This window comes from Pyxicephalus adspersus, unplaced genomic scaffold, assembly GCF_032062135.1.
Source record: "Pyxicephalus adspersus unplaced genomic scaffold, UCB_Pads_2.0 Sca277, whole genome shotgun sequence".
In the NCBI taxonomy this organism is placed as follows: Eukaryota; Metazoa; Chordata; class Amphibia; order Anura; family Pyxicephalidae; genus Pyxicephalus; species Pyxicephalus adspersus.
In genome coordinates this window covers 1-18,999 of record NW_027317284.1, presented here as the reverse complement: position 1 = coordinate 18,999, position 18,999 = coordinate 1, and the positions used below count along the sequence as shown (strand labels likewise).

Sequence of the window (18,999 nt, the reverse complement as noted above, 5' to 3'; positions counted from 1 at the left end):
TAATGTATTAAGGGCCCAGAACAATTAAAAGGATTTATGTTCTCTGAGAGGTGCATCATGCTGAACCCAACTACATTATTATGTTTTCTTTCATACAATAAGAAAAGGTTAGGACCAGACAAGATTACATTATTTGTATAACATTCCAATGAAAAAAGGCAGGCTGCCTTATAAGTCCTTTGTCTAATAATATGATGAATCCTCTGCCATAGCCTTAGCAGTTCTATAGAAAAATACTGTCTGCTTTGCAGAGCTGTACTGATGACAAATATATGGTGGGTATTCTAAATAGTATATTCATTTACTGAGGCTGTTTGATTACTGCATGGCTTATGTATTTTTCCTAAAGAAATATTAACTACCATGTGACTCGAAGGGGAGTAGGCTGTTATTAATAGCGGCACACCATGTGACAGGTCAGAGTTTACTTCCCGTTACAGACACACCATAAACACGAGTCACTTAGACAAATTAGCACACATTAGCAGACTCTCGTTTCACTTGATGTTGATGAATTCTTTCCAGAGAGAAAGATTTATCAAATCATTTTTCTTCAGCACAAGATTTATATTCCTGCTTTGTTTTAAGTCTTTTTTTTTTTCCTGTAACCACCATCCCAGCGTGGGATATTATGACAACCGCACCTTTATCATTAAAGTGCAGACCTCCTGAAACTTCAGTGCGCTCTGGAGGATCAGACGTTCAGCCCTGGATTAGTTTGTGAATGAATACAAATATAAACGGGGTGGCATTTCAATCATGGGGTCCCTAGGTATCTCTTACTGGTGTGTTCTTATGACATCAGTCTTTTGTTGTAGCACTTTGTCATGCTTTCTATCAAGACAAGTGTGATATACATGTAATGGTATCATTTTATAATGGTCTGTCCTTAAAGGCTTATAGCATGCCTGATAACATATTTCACAGTTTTACATATTTTACACAAGAATAAGCCTTATACATATCACATACGTCAAGTTCCCTTTTATTCCTTTAAGACACTGAGGTTGATTTACTTAAGGAGTATAGGCTGTCTACTTTCAAATGATCAAAAAGGAATTTTGTTGCTCTAGCTAGGGTCTACAATCTTTGGGTAATTTTATTGATAGAAATTCACATAGACAAGCAGTGTCAGTAGAGTTGATATATCCATTTAATTATGGTCATGTTATAAATTATTGTGATTGATAACAATCACTGTGCATTTGATTATCTAAAAAAATGGAGAATGTTCATTTAGCTTAGCAAATATTGTTAATGTTTTCTTTAAATATTCATTCATGCATAAGGGAAATAAAAGAAAGAAGGATTTTTGTTGGCATATTTATATATTTACAATTGTTTTATATACATATTTATATAATTGCGAACAGAGCTTCACCTTCATTTTTTAGGCTGAGTAAGCATTCTCTTTTCTATGAGCAAATAACCATAGTGTCTTACATTTACTTCTCCGCATAACATAAAGAACATTCGTAATCCATATGTGTCAGGAATGAAATGGAACCCTGACTTTGAATGCTATAGACATGTATAGCATTGCGGTAAATGGCCCGACCATACATAACAAGAACAATGCCTCCATGATAAATTGCCTTCAGAAATGTCTTTTTTGTCTTTGTGGAGATGTTTTGACCTCATGTCAGCCTTCTTCTTCTGTAGCAATCCCAGAGAGAGCCAATTCTAGACCACAGGCTCAGTGTCATGACACAGGACAGACGTGTCCTAATCTGAACTAAATTCTTAATGATTTGTTTTCCTTGTAATAAATAGCAGTGGGAGTAGATTTTTTTTTCCTGGTAATACCATATGCTGTAGTAATTATTTCTATAACTAGTTCATTATTGTGGCTAACTGCTTCACATGTAAGTTCCCCGTATTTATCATCAGCCTGAAAATAACCAGGCTTTTTAAATCAGGCAGGGATGGTACAAACCCTGTGATAACACATAGCCACCACATTTTATCTTGCATCAGATTGAAAAATAGCAATAAAAGATGGTGAAAATTGTTGCTGGGCGTTAATATGAATTAGTCATGAAAGAAAAATGTAGCTAATGTAAAATAGAACTTATTTTGTAAGCAGAGTATGGAAACTTTGGAACCTACCTACTGCGTTTTGTGTTCCTGCTGATAATTTGCTTCATGTATAGTCATCTGGACAGGAAATAATGGTAAATACCCCTAACAGTGGCCAGATAGCAGTACCACTCTGACAATTCTAATCATTTTCACACTAATAAAGATACTGATTAAGGGATGTACATTTTATGTGGAATGTTGATTGGGGTGTGCTTCAACAGAGGAATTCAATTAAGGCCTTCAGACCTCAAGTGGCTAAGTTTGGGGCATCCCAGGTCTAACTCTAAGGTTCCCAATTTAGTTTATGACCACTTATTTATAGCACTTGGTACCTTGCCTTATATTGGAAAACGAGCCAGCTAATTGGTCCCCTTTCTTTGGGAACAAGGGAACTGATGCCAGGGCTTAGTTGGGGACTGCAGAAGGTTCCAATATTCCTCTGGTATGAGAGAGGGGGGATATATCCTGTACCTCCTACTGTTTTCAGCGAGACATCCGCTCATCTGTGACCAAGCTTACTTACTATAGTGATTGTGTTTCTTTTTGTCTTATTACAGGGTGCTCTATGGAAACAAAATCACAGAGCTTCCTCAGAATGTGTTTGAAGGACTCTTTTCATTGCAACTTCTGTAAGTACTAATTCTGTATTATAATCTGTACTACAAAGAGTCTTAGTGTAATGATGTAACATTTTAAGGTGGAAAACCATCCAAAACGTATATCACAAGGCCATAATGAATGTGTCAATCTCTCCCCATTGTACTGACCATTTATCATTTTATTCTCCTTTATGAAGAATGGGCTTGGGACATGTGACCCAGAATTTGTAATGACAACAGCAGTACGTGGAGCTGGACAGATGTAAGCCCACACATAACTACCAAAAGCAACTATACAGAACTTAAATATCAGTTTATGTGTCTGTAGGCCTTTAAATATTTTTGTTTTATTACTTTAAAATGAACATCTTTATGCTATTTTTAGGCATGTTAACCTATAAAATATGACCCAGTGTGTCCTGATGTCAGTTGTAGCTGGCATCGGAAAGTTTTGATGGATTGAAATCTGAGCATTCAGAAACCACAAATTGTCCTAATTTATAGCAGAGCCAGACTGCCATAAATGAGAAACACATATGTTTCGTATATGCTTACTTATCAATTATATGCATTAGTGATTTGCAAGCTCCAGGTTTACTGAATGACAGCATGTGAATTTAAATACATGGTGTTCATCATCTCCATGTGCCGGGACATCTTTTTAGCACATGTTGGTACTAATTCATGCCGCTATGATGGGGCATTATACAACTTGCCCGGGAAAGGTCAAGTCTAAGTGTCATCATTGAAGTTATATTTTGTCTTATTATATATCATTATTCCATAATGGCGTGCTTGATAAGCAATTTTAATTCATTTCTTTTGATCTTATTCAGTGGTTAATTGTGAGTAAAATTACGTACATGTCATTGAAATAACTGCAAGCATTCTTTATAACTCCGTTCCACAGAGAGAGAGAGTGCTGCTGAGCCCATGTGTTTTACAAAGTCACACAAAATAAATAGCTGTTAATACAAATTATAAGGCCACAAAGTCTTGACACATGTCAAAAGTGACAAGTCTTTGTGGCATCCCATTTTAAAAGTAATCGCCATAACCTTCACTGAGGAAGTTTAAATTTAAAAGTCAATTTGCATAGCAGTTCTTTGCCCTAGTTGCCTGGCCTATACACATTTGCATTGGTTACACTTCATTTGCTATTAGAACACAAAGTGTTTACATTAGATCATTTAATGAAGATACTAGTTTGTAAAACATAAGTATCTTCTTATTTTGTGATCCTTATTATCCCTTGTCCACACTTCCTTCGCTATATTGTCTCTGGAAAACAAGTTGATGTAATTTGGCTACTTTTCATTTCTACTAAAAGTTGGGGGGCTGGGGATCATCATATGGACAATGGCAGGTAGAAGTAATCAGATTGATTATTTTTAGGTTATTATAATATAGGTTATTATTATTTTAGGTTATAAAACTACTGAGATGATCATATCTGCTAGTTTCCCCCCAAAATTAGATTGCCATTTTTGGTGCACTTGTACGTTAAGCAATACTTCCTGAGGTATATTCTTCAATACAGTGCATTCAGAATTGCTATTTTGCCCATTCGCTTCATTACCCTTGCTTGTCATCCTCTTGGCACTTGCATAACTGCAAAAAACCACATGTGCCAATGATATGCTGAACTCAGGATTAGCCTTTGAAGTGATGTGTGGCTTGAAGCCAGCATGCCAATATGCGGATTCACTAAGCTGACAGTTCACCTGCTTTTCCTATATGGAACCAGTAGTTTTAAACTGCAAAGGGAAACATTCCTACCTGTTGAAGGTTTCACCCATAACAGTGGTAGTTTGCAAACCACTTGAAAGGAGCGTGTCTGACAGCACCTTGGAAACCATACAAGATGTTCTGCTTCAGCACACAACCTAATGTAATGTAAGCAATTGAAAATAATAAAACCACAGCAGAAAGGAAAAGAAAATATACATGGCAGCTGAGCTCTAGCCACAACAAACCGCCTAATCAATAATGTATGATAGTCTGTTTATTTTGTTTTTTGTGCTCTGCTATGCTATGTGTTCACACCTGAAGTGTGTACAGAACTGTTATATGATTTTATAATTTGGGAATCTTTTCTTTGCATTTCATTGCCAACATAAGTTTTTGAAGGTGTATGATTTATATACTTCCTATACACACATTGAGCTCACCCATGATACTTTGGTTAAGGTGAGGAAAAGCTAGAACCATTTTGCTGTCAGTGTGCATGTTATGGAGGTTCCCCCTCAACCAGCTTTGTTAGCTTTTGGTGCACTTGCCTACCCTGTGTATAAAACAGTAGGGTGTTTCACCTATCTTAAAGTTACCTAACTGCATTGGTGTTTAAACTGTCTGTTATATTGTACCTCACACATGCAGTATATCTGGTATATTCAGTGAGTGCCATAGTTGGAACTGACAGCTGGAATCCCTTAGGACATCCTTTAAATCTTTCTGTGATTGAAAGCCGGGATGGGAAAAAGATGAGGTCAGCCCAGTCCTTCTTAGACAAAAAGAAGCATGCTTATTGCTTGCATTGTATACTTGGTCCTTGGGTCTCAGCAAAGAATATAAAAACAGCTATGTGTTGTGTCTCTAAAAATGAGACGGCAACAAGTTGCTATATAATACATGACTAAAAGAAAAAAATAGAACCTGGAATAAATGTTGCAAAAAAAGTAAGAAAATGTTACTGTAGCTAGCTAGCCAATGTTTCCTTGAACTGTGAAGATCTGTTTATTTTGTTGATCCTGAGAGACAGTTCATGAGGCCATTGAAAAACCAAAAAGGATTTGTCATTGAACTTTACAGCTGAATGGACCTGAGACATCTTTGTAATTCATATTATCTTTGGTTCAACAGATTGCTCAATGCCAACAAGATAAATTGTCTGCGGGTAGGTGCTTTCCAGGATCTCCACAACCTGAACCTTCTCTCTTTGTATGACAACAAACTTCAAACCATTGCCAAGGGCACATTTGCTCCTCTTCGTGCCATTCAGACTTTGTAAGTATTGCCTTGATGTATTGGGGAGGATTAGAAGTATGGGAAATCTGTCAGCATGGGGAAGGGTTTTCTTTATAATCCATTTTCTTTTTTTTTTTCCTTTGCATTCATGGTAAAAAAAATAATGCCAGGTCAATCGCGAATAACATATTCAATCATTCTCATTCACTCCTGAAAGGCATTTGGCTCAGAACCCATTTATCTGTGACTGCCATCTGAAGTGGCTGGCGGATTATCTTCATACAAACCCTATTGAGACCAGTGGTGCCCGCTGCACCAGCCCCCGCCGACTGGCAAACAAAAGAATCGGGCAGATCAAAAGCAAGAAATTCCGCTGTTCAGGTAATTTGCTTAGACTAGTTTCTAGAATTCCTTGCCAAAATAACAGACGCCCTTCTCGGCTTTACATAGCAGCTGGCCCTCTCCTGATTTACTGAACAACACACAATCTTTCTTTTTCATCTCTCTTCTGATACAGAGGAATAGATGAAGGAAGGTTCAATGGGACCTTTAACAATGTCCAGTCCCATAGCAACCAGTTAGAAATCATCTTTTACTGTTCTGACTACATGGGTTTTTTGAGCGCTGGAATCTGATTGGTTGTTGTGCATAATGGCACTTAATTAGATTGTTAGATCTTGTGTTGGAACATATATTGATGTCCACTGGTATAAAGCAATATGCATAACAATGGAGTCTTGTCATGTTGTGAAAACTAATCAATCCATCATACTCAAGACTCAAGTTATTCACATCCCTCCTTTTTTGGTGTGATGGAATTTTAGGACATGTCACTTTAAACAGAAGCTTGATAATGGCAAATGTGAACAATCCACTGTTCTATATCTACCTCATAATTTAAGATTTTAAGGTGCAAGTCTAACTTAATTCTCTGAAGGCCAGTCCTATATATAGAAAAGATTTTAGCATCAAATTTACCTCTTGCTGTACCTGTAAAAATTGCACATGGTAATGAAAGACAGATACAATCCAACAGGAGAGTGGCCAGCCATAAGGAACTTAATACATCAAATCATACTTGAAACTTCAACTCTGTTTCCTCTACATGTATAACTCACTTACCATCATGTGGAATGATGTTGTAATGTACATTTTATGTGTTAGGCTGAATCCATCATATTGCATACAGCTGCAAGTTTTGTGTTTTGTTATTCCTTCAAATTCAAGTTTGAGTGTCATTTTATATATTTTTCTCTAGAATTATTGTGTGACCAGTTTATCATTGTATGGTGCAGCTGATGAAAATTTCTGATGTTTAATTAATTTATACAATTATGCATTACTTATCCATTTTTAAAATGTAAAGATTTCTATGTCAATGTTGTAAGAGTTGTACTGTATTGCATTTATAACTTGTGATGTTGCCCCTATCAACAATCTAATACTGCATTTTTTAAACTATAGTTCAAATTATTAAAAACTTATATGTGGTTGATATGGGCAGCAGTACAGATTTCTTGTTACATAATATATTTTCTCTTTTCACTTGCTATGGTTTCGATGCAACTATTTTTTCATTTTTTATGTTTGCATGTAGCTAAAGAGCAATATTTCATTCCAGGTAGGTTGTGATCCACAGAAGGGTCACCCCCCCATAATTAATCATTCACCAGATAGGAAGTCTTGCATGTGCAGTTTGCATACTTGCCAGCTTTCATTTTAAATATGTGCAAAAACTTTTAATGAAATTATTCCTCTGATTCAGTTTCTTGGGAATATCATATAGAGAATACGCTGTTACCTAGAGGGAGATAGACATCCTAAGCCACATGTGTACGTTGAAAGCTCCATTGCTCTCAACATACAAACAATACCAGGGGCAGCAATTGAAGAGCCACAGTTGTCTAAAACATGCACCTACCACCTTCAGGTTCAACAAGGGGAATGGCTACAGGTGGAGCAGAAAAAATATTATTGGTTCTTTTTTTTGGCTAGAATTGATCATAAAGACGCATGGGTGGTAAAAGTAAGGACTGTTGACAAGTATGCAATTATAATGCCTCTTGCCTGCATGCAGCTCCTTGTCTGTTCACCCGGGGCACCTAAAACAAGAACTTTTTTTTTAGAACCTTTAGTATATCATTGTTTCCTATTGATATGGTGTGTTATGTGGTTTTGTGTATATGTGTTACAAATCAAGTCCAGTGGGTAGCACCTCTCTCTTCCTTTAGCGTATTCAGTAAATTGGCCTTTGAATCACCCTGTGTGTTTTTTGTTAGCAAGATTCTTGCATGTCATTGTGTAAAAACTCCTTGTAGCACCAAAGCTTAGTAGCAAAGGTGTGTTACACAGAAATATGTGCTGTAAGCTCCTCAGCTCAACATAACCATACAAAAACCCTAAGAATCTCCTGTATGTAACTATACTGTTCTTTAGATGGGTTTACTGAAGTGGTACAGCAGACTGACAATGACAGGTTTAATTTCCTGCTGGGCCAGTCCTCTCATGTCCCCGAGCACAAATATTCCATCCATGTGTATTGCAGGCAGGACAAAAAGGCAAGAGTGTGCACTGAATCCTAAATGTCATATTCTTTTCATAAAACAGACAAGTATACGCCTTGTATTTTGAAGCAACACATTCACAACGCGTGCAGGTCATGTATTTTAGATACAAAGAAAATAGGTTTGTAGAAAAAACATTTACCATTTAGAAAAGTAATGTATAAAATATTCAAGCTTAGAATAGTAATTTTCTGCAGAGTTGTGTGATTAGTGCTTCAGCTTTTTAGCAAATTAATTAAGGTTAGCCTGGTAAACCAGCAAATAAAAAAAACATTTGGTAAAAATTAATTTGCAAATATTTTATATTACCTGAATAATATGTATATATTTAATATGCCCTGAAGACATCATGGCTCATGTATGGACAAATCAGTTGTATGACTAATCTAGGTCCTGAGATGGGCGCAGACACACCATGGGCTTTTCTAACATCTCAGGGTGGCCAAACAGCGCAAACTATTCTTCATGTCTGGTTTAGGCAGTCAGGTAAATCACATAATGCCAGTCCTCTTAGTTGCAGTTCTTTTCACATAAATAATTCCAGTAGTTGCTACATTCCTGACATAAATCAGCCTTGGCTGCTTGGAATCTCTATAAATCCAGCAATGCATTGATTTGTGTTGCAGCTTTGAAAATTATAATGGATTATTTCTGGCAAGTTATTTATTGGCGTAATATACCTTGAGAGAAAACATAATCACTCTGCAATAAATCTCACAAATAAATAAACAGGGGCAATAGCAATACATATTTGTACATACATTTAGACTTGTGAGATATAAGGTCATAAAATATTTCTCAGTAACACTGAATAGAGAACATTGTACAGAGGTGAAGGGAACACACATGATGTTTCGTAATAAGGAAGGACAGGGCTAGTGTTTTCATTGGCCAAATGATCAAAAAGTTTTTTTTTAGTACTACGACCCCACCTATAAAGCTACTTGGAAAAAGAAATGGAGCTTATTCCATCCATGTTATTATTCCCTTAATATTTCATTACAAAATAATTGTATCAGTAGCTTCTATATCTGATGGAGCTACCCAGTACTTGGCAATCTTTCGGTGGTCAGATCCACCCTAGGCCAGTTTCACTTCACTACTTTAGGACAAACAATGATGATACCCTAATCTTGCAGAACTTTTTCAGGAATACATTTTCAAAGTAAGAGAAGGAAAAGTAGCAAAGTATAGACTTATATACACAAATCAGAAGCTCAAACAAAGGAGTGAGACCTCGGAGAAACAAGGCTGGTGGACAGGTCAACTTGTTCATGCCCTTTCAAAGCTGAAATATCTTTTCTAATGTATTAAGGGCCCAGAACAATTAAAAGGATTTATGTTCTCTGAGAGGTGCATCATGCTGAACCCAACTACATTATTATGTTTTCTTTCATACAATAAGAAAAGGTTAGGACCAGACAAGATTACATTATTTGTATAACATTCCAATGAAAAAAGGCAGGCTGCCTTATAAGTCCTTTGTCTAATAATATGATGAATCCTCTGCCATAGCCTTAGCAGTTCTATAGAAAAATACTGTCTGCTTTGCAGAGCTGTACTGATGACAAATATATGGTGGGTATTCTAAATAGTATATTCATTTACTGAGGCTGTTTGATTACTGCATGGCTTATGTATTTTTCCTAAAGAAATATTAACTACCATGTGACTCGAAGGGGAGTAGGCTGTTATTAATAGCGGCACACCATGTGACAGGTCAGAGTTTACTTCCCGTTACAGACACACCATAAACACGAGTCACTTAGACAAATTAGCACACATTAGCAGACTCTCGTTTCACTTGATGTTGATGAATTCTTTCCAGAGAGAAAGATTTATCAAATCATTTTTCTTCAGCACAAGATTTATATTCCTGCTTTGTTTTAAGTCTTTTTTTTTTTCCTGTAACCACCATCCCAGCGTGGGATATTATGACAACCGCACCTTTATCATTAAAGTGCAGACCTCCTGAAACTTCAGTGCGCTCTGGAGGATCAGACGTTCAGCCCTGGATTAGTTTGTGAATGAATACAAATATAAACGGGGTGGCATTTCAATCATGGGGTCCCTAGGTATCTCTTACTGGTGTGTTCTTATGACATCAGTCTTTTGTTGTAGCACTTTGTCATGCTTTCTATCAAGACAAGTGTGATATACATGTAATGGTATCATTTTATAATGGTCTGTCCTTAAAGGCTTATAGCATGCCTGATAACATATTTCACAGTTTTACATATTTTACACAAGAATAAGCCTTATACATATCACATACGTCAAGTTCCCTTTTATTCCTTTAAGACACTGAGGTTGATTTACTTAAGGAGTATAGGCTGTCTACTTTCAAATGATCAAAAAGGAATTTTGTTGCTCTAGCTAGGGTCTACAATCTTTGGGTAATTTTATTGATAGAAATTCACATAGACAAGCAGTGTCAGTAGAGTTGATATATCCATTTAATTATGGTCATGTTATAAATTATTGTGATTGATAACAATCACTGTGCATTTGATTATCTAAAAAAATGGAGAATGTTCATTTAGCTTAGCAAATATTGTTAATGTTTTCTTTAAATATTCATTCATGCATAAGGGAAATAAAAGAAAGAAGGATTTTTGTTGGCATATTTATATATTTACAATTGTTTTATATACATATTTATATAATTGCGAACAGAGCTTCACCTTCATTTTTTAGGCTGAGTAAGCATTCTCTTTTCTATGAGCAAATAACCATAGTGTCTTACATTTACTTCTCCGCATAACATAAAGAACATTCGTAATCCATATGTGTCAGGAATGAAATGGAACCCTGACTTTGAATGCTATAGACATGTATAGCATTGCGGTAAATGGCCCGACCATACATAACAAGAACAATGCCTCCATGATAAATTGCCTTCAGAAATGTCTTTTTTGTCTTTGTGGAGATGTTTTGACCTCATGTCAGCCTTCTTCTTCTGTAGCAATCCCAGAGAGAGCCAATTCTAGACCACAGGCTCAGTGTCATGACACAGGACAGACGTGTCCTAATCTGAACTAAATTCTTAATGATTTGTTTTCCTTGTAATAAATAGCAGTGGGAGTAGATTTTTTTTTCCTGGTAATACCATATGCTGTAGTAATTATTTCTATAACTAGTTCATTATTGTGGCTAACTGCTTCACATGTAAGTTCCCCGTATTTATCATCAGCCTGAAAATAACCAGGCTTTTTAAATCAGGCAGGGATGGTACAAACCCTGTGATAACACATAGCCACCACATTTTATCTTGCATCAGATTGAAAAATAGCAATAAAAGGTGGTGAAAATTGTTGCTGGGCGTTAATATGAATTAGTCATGAAAGAAAAATGTAGCTAATGTAAAATAGAACTTATTTTGTAAGCAGAGTATGGAAACTTTGGAACCTACCTACTGCGTTTTGTGTTCCTGCTGATAATTTGCTTCATGTATAGTCATCTGGACAGGAAATAATGGTAAATACCCCTAACAGTGGCCAGATAGCAGTACCACTCTGACAATTCTAATCATTTTCACACTAATAAAGATACTGATTAAGGGATGTACATTTTATGTGGAATGTTGATTGGGGTGTGCTTCAACAGAGGAATTCAATTAAGGCCTTCAGACCTCAAGTGGCTAAGTTTGGGGCATCCCAGGTCTAACTCTAAGGTTCCCAATTTAGTTTATGACCACTTATTTATAGCACTTGGTACCTTGCCTTATATTGGAAAACGAGCCAGCTAATTGGTCCCCTTTCTTTGGGAACAAGGGAACTGATGCCAGGGCTTAGTTGGGGACTGCAGAAGGTTCCAATATTCCTCTGGTATGAGAGAGGGGGGATATATCCTGTACCTCCTACTGTTTTCAGCGAGACATCCGCTCATCTGTGACCAAGCTTACTTACTATAGTGATTGTGTTTCTTTTTGTCTTATTACAGGGTGCTCTATGGAAACAAAATCACAGAGCTTCCTCAGAATGTGTTTGAAGGACTCTTTTCATTGCAACTTCTGTAAGTACTAATTCTGTACTATAATCTGTACTACATAGAGTCTTAGTGTAATGATGTAACATTTTAAGGTGGAAAACCATCCAAAACGTATATCACAAGGCCATAATGAATGTGTCAATCTCTCCCCATTGTACTGACCATTTATCATTTTATTCTCCTTTATGAAGAATGGGCTTGGGACATGTGACCCAGAATTTGTAATGACAACAGCAGTACGTGGAGCTGGACAGATGTAAGCCCACACATAACTACCAAAAGCAACTATACAGAACTTAAATATCAGTTTATGTGTCTGTAGGCCTTTAAATATTTTTGTTTTATTACTTTAAAATGAACATCTTTATGCTATTTTTAGGCATGTTAACCTATAAAATATGACCCAGTGTGTCCTGATGTCAGTTGTAGCTGGCATCGGAAAGTTTTGATGGATTGAAATCTGAGCATTCAGAAACCACAAATTGTCCTAATTTATAGCAGAGCCAGACTAAGAAGCCATAAATGAGAAACACATATGTTTCGTATATGCTTACTTATCAATTATATGCATTAGTGATTTGCAAGCTCCAGGTTTACTGAATGACAGCATGTGAATTTAAATACATGGTGTTCATCATCTCCATGTGCCGGGACATCTTTTTAGCACATGTTGGTACTAATTCATGCCGCTATGATGGGGCATTATACAACTTGCCCGGGAAAGGTCAAGTCTAAGTGTCATCATTGAAGTTATATTTTGTCTTATTATATATCATTATTCCATAATGGCGTGCTTGATAAGCAATTTTAATTCATTTCTTTTGATCTTATTCAGTGGTTAATTGTGAGTAAAACTACGTACATGTCATTGAAATAACTGCAAGCATTCTTTATAACTCCGTTCCACAGAGAGAGCGAGTGCTGCTGAGCCCATGTGTTTTACAAAGTCACACAAAATAAATAGCTGTTAATACAAATTATAAGACCACAAAGTCTTGACACATGTCAAAAGTGACAAGTCTTTGTGGCATCCCATTTTAAAAGTAATCGCCATAACCTTCACTGAGGAAGTTTAAATTTAAAAGTCAATTTGCATAGCAGTTCTTTGCCCTAGTTGCCTGGCCTATACACATTTGCATTGGTTACACTTCATTTGCTATTAGAACACAAAGTGTTTACATTAGATCATTTAATGAAGATACTAGTTTGTAAAACATAAGTATCTTCTTATTTTGTGATCCTTATTATCCCTTGTCCACACTTCCTTCGCTATATTGTCTCTGGAAAACAAGTTGATGTAATTTGGCTACTTTTCATTTCTACTAAAAGTTGGGGGGCTGGGGATCATCATATGGACAATGGCAGGTAGAAGTAATCAGATTGATTATTTTTAGGTTATTATAATATAGGTTATTATTATTTTAGGTTATAAAACTACTGAGATGATCATATCTGCTAGTTTCCCCCCAAAATTAGATTGCCATTTTTGGTGCACTTGTACGTTAAGCAATACTTCCTGAGGTATATTCTTCAATACAGTGCATTCAGAATTGCTATTTTGCCCATTCGCTTCATTACCCTTGCTTGTCATCCTCTTGGCACTTGCATAACTGCAAAAAACCACATGTGCCAATGATATGCTGAACTCAGGATTAGCCTTTGAAGTGATGTGTGGCTTGAAGCCAGCATGCCAATATGCGGATTCACTAAGCTGACAGTTCACCTGCTTTTCCTATATGGAACCAGTAGTTTTAAACTGCAAAGGGAAACATTCCTACCTGTTGAAGGTTTCACCCATAACAGTGGTAGTTTGCAAACCACTTGAAAGGAGCGTGTCTGACAGCACCTTGGAAACCATACAAGATGTTCTGCTTCAGCACACAACCTAATGTAATGTAAGCAATTGAAAATAATAAAACCACAGCAGAAAGGAAAAGAAAATATACATGGCAGCTGAGCTCTAGCCACAACAAACCGCCTAATCAATAATGTATGATAGTCTGTTTATTTTGTTTTTTGTGCTCTGCTATGCTATGTGTTCACACCTGAAGTGTGTACAGAACTGTTATATGATTTTATAATTTGGGAATCTTTTCTTTGCATTTCATTGCCAACATAAGTTTTTGAAGGTGTATGATTTATATACTTCCTATACACACATTGAGCTCACCCATGATACTTTGGTTAAGGTGAGGAAAAGCTAGAACCATTTTGCTGTCAGTGTGCATGTTATGGAGGTTCCCCCTCAACCAGCTTTGTTAGCTTTTGGTGCACTTGCCTACCCTGTGTATAAAACAGTAGGGTGTTTCACCTATCTTAAAGTTACCTAACTGCATTGGTGTTTAAACTGTCTGTTATATTGTACCTCACACATGCAGTATATCTGGTATATTCAGTGAGTGCCATAGTTGGAACTGACAGCTGGAATCCCTTAGGACATCCTTTAAATCTTTCTGTGATTGAAAGCCGGGATGGGAAAAAGATGAGGTCAGCCCAGTCCTTCTTAGACAAAAAGAAGCATGCTTATTGCTTGCATTGTATACTTGGTCCTTGGGTCTCAGCAAAGAATATAAAAACAGCTATGTGTTGTGTCTCTAAAAATGAGACGGCAACAAGTTGCTATATAATACATGACTAAAAGAAAAAAATAGAACCTGGAATAAATGTTGCAAAAAAAGTAAGAAAATGTTACTGTAGCTAGCTAGCCAATGTTTCCTTGAACTGTGAAGATCTGTTTATTTTGTTGATCCTGAGAGACAGTTCATGAGGCCATTGAAAAACCAAAAAGGATTTGTCATTGAACTTTACAGCTGAATGGACCTGAGACATCTTTGTAATTCATATTATCTTTGGTTCAACAGATTGCTCAATGCCAACAAGATAAATTGTCTGCGGGTAGGTGCTTTCCAGGATCTCCACAACCTGAACCTTCTCTCTTTGTATGACAACAAACTTCAAACCATTGCCAAGGGCACATTTGCTCCTCTTCGTGCCATTCAGACTTTGTAAGTATTGCCTTGATGTATTGGGGAGGATTAGAAGTATGGGAAATCTGTCAGCATGGGGAAGGGTTTTCTTTATAATCCATTTTCTTTTTTTTTTTCTTTTGCATTCATGGTAAAAAAAATAATGCCAGGTCAATCGCGAATAACATATTCAATCATTCTCATTCACTCCTGAAAGGCATTTGGCTCAGAACCCATTTATCTGTGACTGCCATCTGAAGTGGCTGGCGGATTATCTTCATACAAACCCTATTGAGACCAGTGGTGCCCGCTGCACCAGCCCCCGCCGACTGGCAAACAAAAGAATCGGGCAGATCAAAAGCAAGAAATTCCGCTGTTCAGGTAATTTGCTTAGACTAGTTTCTAGAATTCCTTGCCAAAATAACAGACGCCCTTCTCGGCTTTACATAGCAGCTGGCCCTCTCCTGATTTACTGAACAACACACAATCTTTCTTTTTCATCTCTCTTCTGATACAGAGGAATAGATGAAGGAAGGTTCAATGGGACCTTTAACAATGTCCAGTCCCATAGCAACCAGTTAGAAATCATCTTTTACTGTTCTGACTACATGGGTTTTTTGAGCGCTGGAATCTGATTGGTTGTTGTGCATAATGGCACTTAATTAGATTGTTAGATCTTGTGTTGGAACATATATTGATGTCCACTGGTATAAAGCAATATGCATAACAATGGAGTCTTGTCATGTTGTGAAAACTAATCAATCCATCATACTCAAGACTCAAGTTATTCACATCCCTCCTTTTTTGGTGTGATGGAATTTTAGGACATGTCACTTTAAACAGAAGCTTGATAATGGCAAATGTGAACAATCCACTGTTCTATATCTACCTCATAATTTAAGATTTTAAGGTGCAAGTCTAACTTAATTCTCTGAAGGCCAGTCCTATATATAGAAAAGATTTTAGCATCAAATTTACCTCTTGCTGTACCTCTAAAAATTGCACATGGTAATGAAAGACAGATACAATCCAACAGGAGAGTGGCCAGCCATAAGGAACTTAATACATCAAATCATACTTGAAACTTCAACTCTGTTTCCTCTACATGTATAACTCACTTACCATCATGTGGAATGATGTTGTAATGTACATTTTATGTGTTAGGCTGAATCCATCATATTGCATACAGCTGCAAGTTTTGTGTTTTGTTATTCCTTCAAATTCAAGTTTGAGTGTCATTTTATATATTTTTCTCTAGAATTATTGTGTGACCAGTTTATCATTGTATGGTGCAGCTGATGAAAATTTCTGATGTTTAATTAATTTATACAATTATGCATTACTTATCCATTTTTAAAATGTAAAGATTTCTATGTCAATGTTGTAAGAGTTGTACTGTATTGCATTTATAACTTGTGATGTTGCCCCTATCAACAATCTAATACTGCATTTTTTAAACTATAGTTCAAATTATTAAAAACTTATATGTGGTTGATATGGGCAGCAGTACAGATTTCTTGTTACATAATATATTTTCTCTTTTCACTTGCTATGGTTTCGATGCAACTATTTTTTCATTTTTTATGTTTGCATGTAGCTAAAGAGCAATATTTCATTCCAGGTAGGTTGTGATCCACAGAAGGGTCACCCCCCCATAATTAATCATTCACCAGATAGGAAGTCTTGCATGTGCAGTTTGCATACTTGCCAGCTTTCATTTTAAATATGTGCAAAAACTTTTAATGAAATTATTCCTCTGATTCAGTTTCTTGGGAATATCATATAGAGAATACGCTGTTACCTAGAGGGAGATAGACATCCTAAGCCACATGTGTACGTTGAAAGCTCCATTGCTCTCAACATACAAACAATACCAGGGGCAGCAATTGAAGAGCCACAGTTGTCTAAAACATGCACCTACCACCTTCAGGTTCAACAAGGGGAATGGCTACAGGTGGAGCAGAAAAAATATTATTGGTTCTTTTTTTTGGCTAGAATTGATCATAAAGACGCATGGGTGGTAAAAGTAAGGACTGTTGACAAGTATGCAATTATAATGCCTCTTGCCTGCATGCAGCTCCTTGTCTGTTCACCCGGGGCACCTAAAACAAGAACTTTTTTTTTAGAACCTTTAGTATATCATTGTTTCCTATTGATATGGTGTGTTATGTGGTTTTGTGTATATGTGTTACAAATCAAGTCCAGTGGGTAGCACCTCTCTCTTCCTTTAGCGTATTCAGTAAATTGGCCTTTGAATCACCCTGTGTGTTTTTTGTTAGCAAGATTCTTGCATGTCATTGTGTAAAAACTCCTTGTAGCACCAAAGCTTAGTAGCAAAGGTGTGTTACACAGAAATATGTGCTGTAAGCTCCTCAGCTCAACATAACCATACAAAAACCCTAAGAATCTCCTGTATGTAACTATACTGTTCTTTAGATGGGTTTACTGAAGTGGTACAGCAGACTGACAATGACAGGTTTAATTTCCTGCTGGGCCAGTCCTCTCATGTCCCCGAGCACAAATATTCCATCCATGTGTATTGCAGGCAGGACAAAAAGGCAAGAGTGTGCACTGAATCCTAAATGTCATATTCTTTTCATAAAACAGACAAGTATACGCCTTGTATTTTGAAGCAACACATTCACAACGCGTGCAGGTCATGTATTTTAGATACAAAGAAAATAGGTTTGTAGAAAAAACATTTACCATTTAGAAAAGTAATGTATAAAATATTCAAGCTTAGAATAGTAATTTTCTGCAGAGTTGTGTGATTAGTGCTTCAGCTTTTTAGCAAATTAATTAAGGTTAGCCTGGTAAACCAGCAAATAAAAAAAACATTTGGTAAAAATTAATTTGCAAATATTTTATATTACCTGAATAATATGTATATATTTAATATGCCCTGAAGACATCATGGCTCATGTATGGACAAATCAGTTGTATGACTAATCTAGGTCCTGAGATGGGCGCAGACACACCATGGGCTTTTCTAACATCTCAGGGTGGCCAAACAGCGCAAACTATTCTTCATGTCTGGTTTAGGCAGTCAGGTAAATCACATAATGCCAGTCCTCTTAGTTGCAGTTCTTTTCACATAAATAATTCCAGTAGTTGCTACATTCCTGACATGAATGAAGAACCTGGTACATTCTAGTTGATGATTAATGCAAACAAGTTGTAGTTCCACTAGAAATATGAGGACTTGGCTCCAATGTAGGCCACAAGCTGGCACAGAGGGCATATATATATATATATATATTGCTGCAGGAAAACATGTCTAAACGTATTATAAAAACTACAGAATAGGAGTCATTTCTTACTCTGCTTAACAGATATATTTGGGAGAATGAGTGTGTAAAATGCACAGAATCATTTGAAACTTTTAAATAGGACCAGGAAAAACAGACTGACCCAAAACTAGCACAAGGATCTGGTAACTATTTGAGGGCCAGGAATGGACAGCAGCACACTTCTGGCACCCAACTAAATACTGTTCAGCAAAACCCAAATTCAAAAGGAAATGTTTGATTCCCAGGCTTTTTTTTCAACAACAGAGGCCTGGAATAACCTGTATATTTGAAATGCACCCAGCTGGCAGCCTTACTAAAGGAGATTGTGTTTTAGCGAACACTAATTAATTTTTGGAATTGGAGGTCTTCTCTTAGTCAAAATATTGTAAGTGCATTTATTTTCATTCAAAGCTATGGTTCTGACCAGTTAAACAGGTTTTCCAAGATATTATTACTGATTTCTGTTTTGCATAGTTGATAGTTTAAGAAAAATTTTTGCTCCATGCATGAAACCTGATAGACTTGCATTTTAGTAGTGGAG

The 18,999-nt window shown here is 36.6% G+C and overlaps 2 long non-coding RNA genes across 2 annotated transcripts; both read left to right on the top strand.

Annotated features, from left to right (window-relative positions):
- The first annotated feature begins 2,639 nt into the window (after positions 1-2,639).
- LOC140344976 (uncharacterized) lies at positions 2,640-8,545 on the top strand. Its single transcript, XR_011923716.1, has 4 exons — positions 2,640-2,711; positions 5,544-5,687; positions 5,866-6,029; positions 7,246-8,545. It is a non-coding gene; the product is annotated as an uncharacterized lncRNA (long non-coding RNA).
- A 3,609-nt stretch (positions 8,546-12,154) lies between these two features.
- Positions 12,155-18,424, top strand: LOC140344975 (uncharacterized). The gene is made up of 4 exons (XR_011923715.1): positions 12,155-12,226; positions 15,064-15,207; positions 15,386-15,549; positions 16,766-18,424. It is a non-coding gene; the product is annotated as an uncharacterized lncRNA (long non-coding RNA).
- The last annotated feature ends 575 nt before the right edge of the window (positions 18,425-18,999 follow it).